The sequence below is a fragment of the Rhyacophila brunnea genome, unplaced genomic scaffold, assembly GCF_057557595.1.
Source record: "Rhyacophila brunnea isolate RB1 unplaced genomic scaffold, BYU_Rbru_1.0 scaffold_221, whole genome shotgun sequence".
Taxonomy (NCBI): Eukaryota; Metazoa; Arthropoda; class Insecta; order Trichoptera; family Rhyacophilidae; genus Rhyacophila; species Rhyacophila brunnea.
This window is the reverse complement of record NW_028232884.1, coordinates 130,001-139,391: the sequence shown is the minus strand read 5'-3', so window position 1 is coordinate 139,391 and position 9,391 is coordinate 130,001. Positions and strand designations below refer to the sequence as shown.

The 9,391-nt window shown below is 42.9% G+C and overlaps 1 non-coding gene across 1 annotated transcript; it reads right to left on the bottom strand.

Annotated features, from left to right (window-relative positions):
- Positions 1-135: 135 nt before the first annotated feature.
- LOC147069912 (small subunit ribosomal RNA) lies at positions 136-2,079 on the bottom strand. The gene has a single exon (XR_015071116.1). It is a non-coding gene; the product is annotated as a small subunit ribosomal RNA (ribosomal RNA).
- Positions 2,080-9,391: the final 7,312 nt, after the last annotated feature.

Below are 9,391 nucleotides of genomic sequence, written 5' to 3'. Positions count from 1 at the left end.
TGTTGTTGTTATATTGTTTCGTTTTCGGCATATTATATATTTCATAATGCACATGCGAGATGTGCAAAATAAATTTATATAAAAAAAAAAAATTACACGTTACGCGTACACGCGCACATGTTCGTTTCGCACAGGAAATGATCCTTCCGCAGGTTCACCTACGGAAACCTTGTTACGACTTTTACTTCCTCTAAATGATCAAATTCGGTCAAACTTTCCGGCGCGTCAGAGGCCCACGAGGAGCTTCCGCGCGCCAGTCCGAAGACCTCACCAAATCATCCATCGGTAGTAGCGACGGGCGGTGTGTACAAAGGGCAGGGACGCAATCAACGCGAGCTGGTGACTCGCTTTTACTAGGAATTCCTCGTTCATGGGGGAGAATTGCAAACCCCAATCCCTATCACGAAGGGGTTTCATCGGGTTACCCGGGCCGTTAAGCCAAGGAGGACACGCTGATCCCTTCAGTGTAGCGCGCGTGCGGCCCAGGACATCTAAGGGCATCACAGACCTGCTATTGCTCAATCTCGTGCGGCTATATATACCGCCGGTCCCTCTAAGAAGATTTTCATTGTACGCCGGTAGTGAAGACCGCGACGCGCCCGCGCCTCCGACGCAGAACGCCAAAGGACACGGACGCGCGCGGACCCTCGTGATACCGGTTGTACGTCTATTTAATAGGCTAGAGTTACGTTCGTTACCGGAATTAACCTGACAAATCGCTCCACCAACTAAGAGCGGCCATGCACCACCACCCACCGAATCGAGAAAGAGCTGTTAATCCGTCAATCCTTCCAGTGTCCGGGCCTGGTGAGTTTTCCCGTGTTGAGTCGAATTAAGCCGCAGGCTCCACTCCTGGTGGTGCCCTTCCGTCAATTCCTTTAAGTTTCAGCTTTGCAACCATACTCCCCCCGGAGCCCGAAAGCTTTGGTTTCCCGGGAGCTGCCCACCGGGTTAAAATAATGAAACTTCGGCGGATCGCTGGCTGGCATCATTTATGGTTAGAACTACAGCGGTATCTAATCGCCTTCGAACCTCTAACTTTCGTTCTTGATTAATGAAAACACCTTTGGCAAATGCTTTCGCTTTAGTCCGTCTTGCGACGATCCAAGAATTTCACCTCTAACGTCGCAATACGAATGCCCCCAGTTGTCCCTATTAATCATTACCTCTGGTATCAGAAAGCCAACAAAACAGAACCGAGGTCCTATTCTATTATTCCATGCGTACAATATTCAGGCAAAACTTAGCCCGCTTTGAGCACTCTAATTTGTTCAAAGTAAACAGCCGCGACGGCCCGCCTCGGCGAACGGCCGACCTTGCGGCCGACCGACGCCGGATGGCGAAGGACGCACCGGCGAGAAGCCCCGCAGACGTGCCTGTCGTACCGCAGTCGGTAGACCGACACCGCAGGACACAATTTCAACTACGAGCTTTTTAACCGCAACAACTTTAGTATATGCTATTGGAGCTGGAATTACCGCGGCTGCTGGCACCAGACTTGCCCTCCAATGGATCCTCGTTAAAGGATTTAAAGTGTAATCATTCCGATCACGAGGCCTCGGACGAGTCCCGTATCGTTATTTTTCGTCACTACCTCCCCGTGCCGGGAGTGGGTAATTTGCGCGCCTGCTGCCTTCCGTGGATGTGGTAGCCGTTTCTCAGGCTCCCTCTCCGGAATCGAACCCTGATTCCCCGTTACCCGTGACAACCATGGTAGTCGCATAAACTACCATCGACAGTTGATAAGGCAGACATTTGAAAGATGCGTCGCCGGTGCTAGACCGTGCGATCAGCTCAAAGTTATCTAGAGTCATCTCGAAGAGCGACGGACGACGCGAGCGCCGACCGCCGATTGGTTTTTGATCTAATAAAAGCATTCCTCACGTTCCCGTTCAGAATTACGTTTGCATGTATTAGCTCTAGAATTGCCACAGTTATCCAAGTAACTGTGTACGATCTAAGGAACCAAAACTGATATATTGAGCCATTCGCGGTTTCACCTTAATTAGGCTCATACTGAGACTTGCATGGCTTAGTCTTTGAGACAAGCATATGATTACTGGCAGGATCAACCAGGGAGCTGCTCTGCGAGGCCGCGGGCGCGCGCGCACTGGGCGCGCCGACACCCGCGATCCACACGTCACACGCGAACGCGCACCGGAGTCACCCGGCGGGCGACGCTGGCTCTCTCTTTCGATTTTTAACGTGCCGACGCACGAGATACAACGGATTGTATGCATACATACGCACAGAGCACGAGATCGTGCTCCGCGTTTCTCAATTTCCCATCGTAAAACGTGCACACCGAAAACGCACGCCGTCGGCGCGGTAAACGGAGCGACGGAGGCTGAAACGCCGTCCGCCGTCACTCGACAGGATGATTCTGCTAGCGCGGAACTCCAGAGTGATGCGATCGCATAGGCCGCGGCGACGAAATATAATCGCACGCCGGGTGAGTGTCTCGTCTCGCAAATGTACCGCCGACGCGGCCGAATGGCCGCCGCAGTTTGCGAACGCCGTGAAGGAAGTCTTGTCAAAGACGACAACCCACTGCTATACGATGGATGAGGGGAGAGACCCAGACGACAACAACAACGAATACGGACACGGCAATGTTGGGTAGCGCAATAATCCGTCGCCATTATTTTATCGTACAGTTCTCTCCTGCGTACATTTTCCCTCACACATTATAGTGTAAACGCGGCGCACTACCGGCCGCGTAACCGAAATAACACTACAAAAGGCGAAGGTGACGATTCTCTTTAGGTTTAATCTTTCATTTGAAATTTCGAATTGCGAATTGCGAATATATATTTTGGTAATTTGGATAATTTTTTTTTTTTAATTTCAATTTTTTTTTTTTTTTTTTTTTTTTTCATCCATCATTATGAATGATATAAAACCATTGAAATAAATATCATTATGAGAACGTTATATTACGCTCGCCACCGAACGGTCGAGGGTGGGCTGAAATGCCGATACGACGCAAATATAGCTTGCCAGGCGGACGCGGTCTCGTACTTCGTCTCGTACGGTCTCGTCTCGGTCTCGTACTTCGTTCGCAAACCGTCAAGAGTGCCAAACAAAATGTAGCATAGCATTGATAAAGCGCCGCACTACCGACCGCGTGACCGAAATATCACTACAAAAGGCGAAATTGACGATTCTCTTTAGGTTTAATCTTTCATTTGAAATTTCAAATTGCGAATTGCGAATATATATTTTGGTAATTTGTTTGGTTAAATTTTTTTTTTTAAATTTCTAATTTTTTTTTCCATCATGATAAGATATGATGTATGAAAAAAAAAATTAGGTTATATTATGTTAGGTTAGGTTAGGTTAGGTTAGGTTAGGTTAGGTTAGTTTAGGTTAGATTAGGTTAGTTGAGGTTAGGTTAGTTTTTGTTTAGGTTAGGTTAGGTAAGGTTAGATTAGGTAAGGTTAGGTTAGGTTTAGCTTAGGTTAGGTTGTGTTAGGTAAGGTAAGGTTATGTTAGGTTATGTTAGGTTAGGTTAGGTGAGGTGAGGTTAGGTCAGGTTAGCGAAAGAACGTAGTCGACGAGAGCGCCGCTTTAAGCGAGCCATGGGCCCTCCTGGCTAGCTAAATCTGCGTCCCGCCGGCATCGTCTACTTGACATGCCGGAGGGACGCAGATTTAGCTAGCCAGGAGGGCCCATGTCTCGCTAAAAGCTGCGCTCTCGTCGACTACGTCCGTTCGCTGACCTGACCTAACCTCACCTCACCTAACCTAACCTAACATAACCTAACATAACCTTACCTAACCTAACACAACCTAACCTAAACTAAACCTAACCTAACCTTACCTAATCTAACCTTACCTAACCTTACCTAAACAAAAACTAACCTAACCTAACCTAAACAAAAACTAACCTAACCTAACTTAAACTAACCTAACCTAACCTAAACTAACCTAAACAAAAACTAACCTAACCTAAGCAAAAACTAACCTAAACAAAAACAAACCTAACCTAAACAAAAACTAACCTAACCTATCCTAAACAAAAACTAACCTAACCTAACCTAATCATACCTAACGTGACCTAACCTAACCTAAACTAACCAATTTTTTTTTTCATACATCATTTATTATTATGATGAATACCATAAAAAAATATCAATATCATATCGTTATAGGGCATAAACGTGATCAACGAGCGTGTCACTGATCATTTTAAATGCGCCCGATACGCCTCACCTGAAAGAATATTTCATTGTCTTCATTTCGACGTTCAACATAGGAATAGGTAAGTAAAGCGCGAGGGCGAGTTCTAGCGGTAAAATTTGATGTTAAAATAATTTTTCATCCAACATATATTATTATGATAGATATCATATACCGTTGACATGTCGATAACATAATATCGTCATAATACGCACGCCGCCGAACGCGGCGAGAGTCGGACGTGAAGTGCACGATGCACGACGATTAAGCTCGCCAGGCGGGCCACGTGTCGCGCTCTAAGCGGCCCTCTCGTGCGTCGTCGACGGCCGAAACGGCGATGTCTCGCTTTAAACGGCGCTCTCGTCGACGACGTTCGTTCGCAGACCTAACCTAACCTAAACTAACCTAACCTAACCCAAACACAAAAACTAACCTAACCTAACCTAACCTTACCTAACCTAACCTAAGCTAATTTAAATAAAAAAAAAAAAAATCTTTTTTTTTACATCCATCATATTATTAACATTATATATATATAACGAAGAATTAAAAAAAAAAAAAAAAAAAAAAAAAAATTAAAATAAACCTTACCTAACCTTACCTAACCTAACCTAAGCTAATTAAAATAAAAAAAAAAAAATCTTTTTTTTTACATCCATCATATTATATTATTATGAAATATCAATATTATATCGTCATAAGGCATGAACGTAATCGTAAGATAATTTCATTGTCTAGTTCTAGCGGTATAATTTGATGTTGAAATAATTTTTCATTTCTTTTCATTCATCATACATTATTATGATAGGTATAATATACCATTGACATAACGATAATATAATGTCGTTTAAATACGCACGAACCGGCGAGAGTGGGACGTGTGAAGTGCACGATGCCGGCGGGACTCAGATTTAGCTGGCCAGGCGGGCCCGTGTCACGCTTTAAGCGGCGCTCTCGTCCGTCGTCGACGGCCGAAGCAGCGACCTCGTCGTCGAAGGATGTCTCGCTTTAAACGGCGCTCTCGTCGACGACGTTCGTTCGCCAACTTAACCCAACCTAACCTTACATAAACCTAACCTGACCTAACCTAACCATATTATCGTCATAATACGCACGCCGCCGAACCGGCGAGAGTCGGACGTGAAGTGCACGATGCACGACGATTTAGCTCGCCAGGCGGGCCACGTGTCGCGCTCTCGTGCGTCGTCGATGCATGTCTCGCTTTAAGCCGCGGTCTCGTACTTCGTTCGCAAACCGTCAAGAGTGCCAAACAAAATGTAGCATAGTATTGATAAAGCGCCGTACTGTTAATAATGTAAATGAAATATGAACAATGTAATAGTGAAGTAATAACCCTCGTACGAAAAACCAAGGAATTCAATAAAAGCAGAAATAAAAAAAATTTAAATAAACCTCACCTAACCTTATCTAACCTAAACCCTATCTAATTTAAATTGAAAAAAAAAAAACATTTTTTTTTCATCCATCATACAATATTATGATAGATATCATATATCGATAACATATTATCGTCATAATACGCACGCCGCCGAACCGGCGAGAGGCGGACGTGAAGTGCACGATGCACGACGATTTAGCTCGCCAGGCGGGCCACGTGTCGCGCTCTCGTGCGTCGTCGATGCATGTCTCGCTTTAAGCCGCGGTCTCGTACTTCGTTCGCAAACCGTCAAGAGTGCCAAACAAAATGTAGCATAGTATTGATAAAGCGCCGTACTGTTAATAATGTAAATGAAATATGAACAATGTAATAGTGAAGTAATAACCCTCGTACGAAAAACCAAGGAATTCAATAAAAGCAGAAATAAAAAAAATTTAAATAAACCTCACCTAACCTTATCTAACCTAAACCCTATCTAATTTAAATTGAAAAAAAAAAAACATTTTTTTTTCATCCATCATACAATATTATGATAGATATCATATATCGATAACATATTATCGTCATAATACGCACGCCGCCGAACCGGCGAGAGGCGGACGTGAAGTGCACGATGCACGACGATTTAGCTCGCCAGGCGGGCCACGTGTCGCGCTCTCGTGCGTCGTCGATGCATGTCTCGCTTTAAGCCGCGGTCTCGTACTTCGTTCGCAAACCGTCAAGAGTGCCAAACAAAATGTAGCATAGTATTGATAAAGCGCCGTACTGTTAATAATGTAAATGAAATATGAACAATGTAATAGTGAAGTAATAACCCTCGTACGAAAAACCAAGGAATTCAATAAAAGCAGAAATAAAAAAAATTTAAATAAACCTCACCTAACCTTATCTAACCTAAACCCTATCTAATTTAAATTGAAAAAAAAAAAACATTTTTTTTTCATCCATCATACAATATTATGATAGATATCATATATCGATAACATATTATCGTCATAATACGCACGCCGCCGAACCGGCGAGAGGCGGACGTGAAGTGCACGATGCACGACGATTTAGCTCGCCAGGCGGGCCACGTGTCGCGCTCTCGTGCGTCGTCGATGCATGTCTCGCTTTAAGCCGCGGTCTCGTACTTCGTTCGCAAACCGTCAAGAGTGCCAAACAAAATGTAGCATAGTATTGATAAAGCGCCGTACTACCGACCGCGTGACCGAAATATCACTACAAAAGGCAAAATTGACGATTCTCTTTAGGTTTAATCTTTCATTTGAAATTTCGAATTGCGAATTGCGAATATATATTTTGGTAATTTGTTTGGTTAATTTTTTTTTTTTAAATTTCTAATTTTTTTTTCCATCATGATAAGATATGATGTATGAAAAAAAAAATTAGGTAATATTATGTTAGGTTAGGTTAGGTTAGGTTAGGTTAGGTTAGGTTAGGTTAGGTTAGGTTAGTTTAGGTTAGATTAGGTTAGTTTAGGTTAGGTTAGTTTTTGTTTAGGTTAGGTTAGGTAAGGTTAGATTAGGTAAGGTTAGGTTAGGTTAGGTTTAGTTTAGGTTAGGTTGTGTTAGGTAAGGTAAGGTTATGTTAGGTTATGTTAGGTTAGGTTAGGTGAGGTGAGGTTGGGTCAGGTTAGCGATCGAACGTAGTCGACGAGAGCGCCGCTTTAAGCGAGCCATGGGCCCTCCTGGCTAGCTAAATCTGCGTCCCGCCGGCATCGTCTACTTGACATGCCGGAGGGACGCAGATTTAGCTAGCCAGGAGGGCCCATGTCTCGCTAAAAGCTGCGCTCTCGTCGACTACGTCCGTTCGCTGACCTGACCTAACCTCACCTCACCTAACCTAACCTAACATAACCTAACATAACCTTACCTAACCTAACACAACCTAACCTAAACTAAACCTAACCTAACCTTACCTAATCTAACCTTACCTAACCTTACCTAAACAAAAACTAACCTAACCTAACCTAAACAAAAACTAACCTAACCTAACTTAAACTAACCTAACCTAACCTAAACTAACCTAAACAAAAACTAACCTAACCTAAGCAAAAACTAACCTAAACAAAAACAAACCTAACCTAAACAAAAACTAACCTAACCTATCCTAAACAAAAACTAACCTAACCTAACCTAATCATACCTAACGTGACCTAACCTAACCTAAACTAACCAATTTTTTTTTTCATACATCATTTATTATTATGATGAATACCATAAAAAAATATCAATATCATATCGTTATAGGGCATAAACGTGATCAACGAGCGTGTCACTGATCATTTTAAATGCGCCCGATACGCCTCACCTGAAAGAATATTTCATTGTCTTCATTTCGACGTTCAACATAGGAATAGGTAAGTAAAGCGCGAGGGCGAGTTCTAGCGGTAAAATTTGATGTTAAAATAATTTTTCATTATTTTTCATCCAACATATATTATTATGATAGATATCATATACCGTTGACATGTCGATAACATAATATCGTCATAATACGCACGCCGCCGAACCGGCGAGAGTCGGACGTGAAGTGCACGATGCACGACGATTTAGCTCGCCAGGCGGGCCACGTGTCGCGCTCTAAGCGGCCCTCTCGTGCGTCGTCGACGGCCGAAACGGCGATGTCTCGCTTTAAACGGCGCTCTCGTCGACGACGTTCGTTCGCCAACTAAACCCAACCTAACCTTACATAAACCTAACCTGACCTAACCTAACCTAACCTAACCTAACCTAACCAAACCTAACCTAACCTAACCTAACCTAACCTAACCTAACCTAACCTAACCTAACCTTACCTAACCTAACCTAAGCTAGTTTAAATAAAAAAAAAAAATCTTTTTTTTTACATCCATCATATTATTAACATTATATATATAACGAAGAATTAAAAAAAAAAAAAAAAAAAAAATTAAAATAAACCTTACCTAACCTAACCTAAGCTAATTTAAATAAATAAAAAAAAAATCTTTTTTTTTTACATCCATCATATTATATTATTATGAAATATCAATATTATATCGTCATAAGGCATGAACGTAATCGTAAGATAATTAAATTTCATTGTCTTCATTTCGACGAGTGGGACGTGTGAAGTGCACGATGCCGGCGGGACTCAGATTTAGCTGGCCAGGCGGGCCCGTGTCACGCTTTAAGCGGCGCTCTCGTCCGTCGTCGACGGCCGAAGCAGCGACCTCGTCGTCGACGACGGATGTCTCGCTTTAAACGGCGCTCTCGTCGACGACGTTCGTTAGCCAACTTAACCCAACCTAATATTACATAAACCTAACCTGACCTAACCTAACCTAACCTAACCTAACCTAACCTAACCTAACCTAACCTAACCTAACCTAACCTAACCTAACCTAACCTAACCTAACATAACCTAACCTAACCTAACCTTACCTAACCTAACCTAAGCTAGTTTAAATAAAAAAAAAAAATCCTTTTTTTTACATCCATCATATTATTAACATTATATATATATAACGAAGAATTAAAAAAAAAAAAAAAAAAAATTAAAATAAACCTAACCTAACCTAACCTAACCTAACCTGACCTGACCTGACCTGACCTGACCTAACCTAACCTAACCTAACACAACCTTACCTAAACTAGACCTAACCTAACCTAACCTAACCTTACCTAAACTAACATAACATAGGACGTAAAGTGCACGTTAAGTGGCGTTGTTTGTCTGTTTGTTTCGGCCGAACGACCGCGCGCGCACGCACGCACGCACGCACGCACGCAAACCGTCAAGAGCGGGCAGTAATTGATAAAAAAAGCGAAACCCCACGAGAAGCACC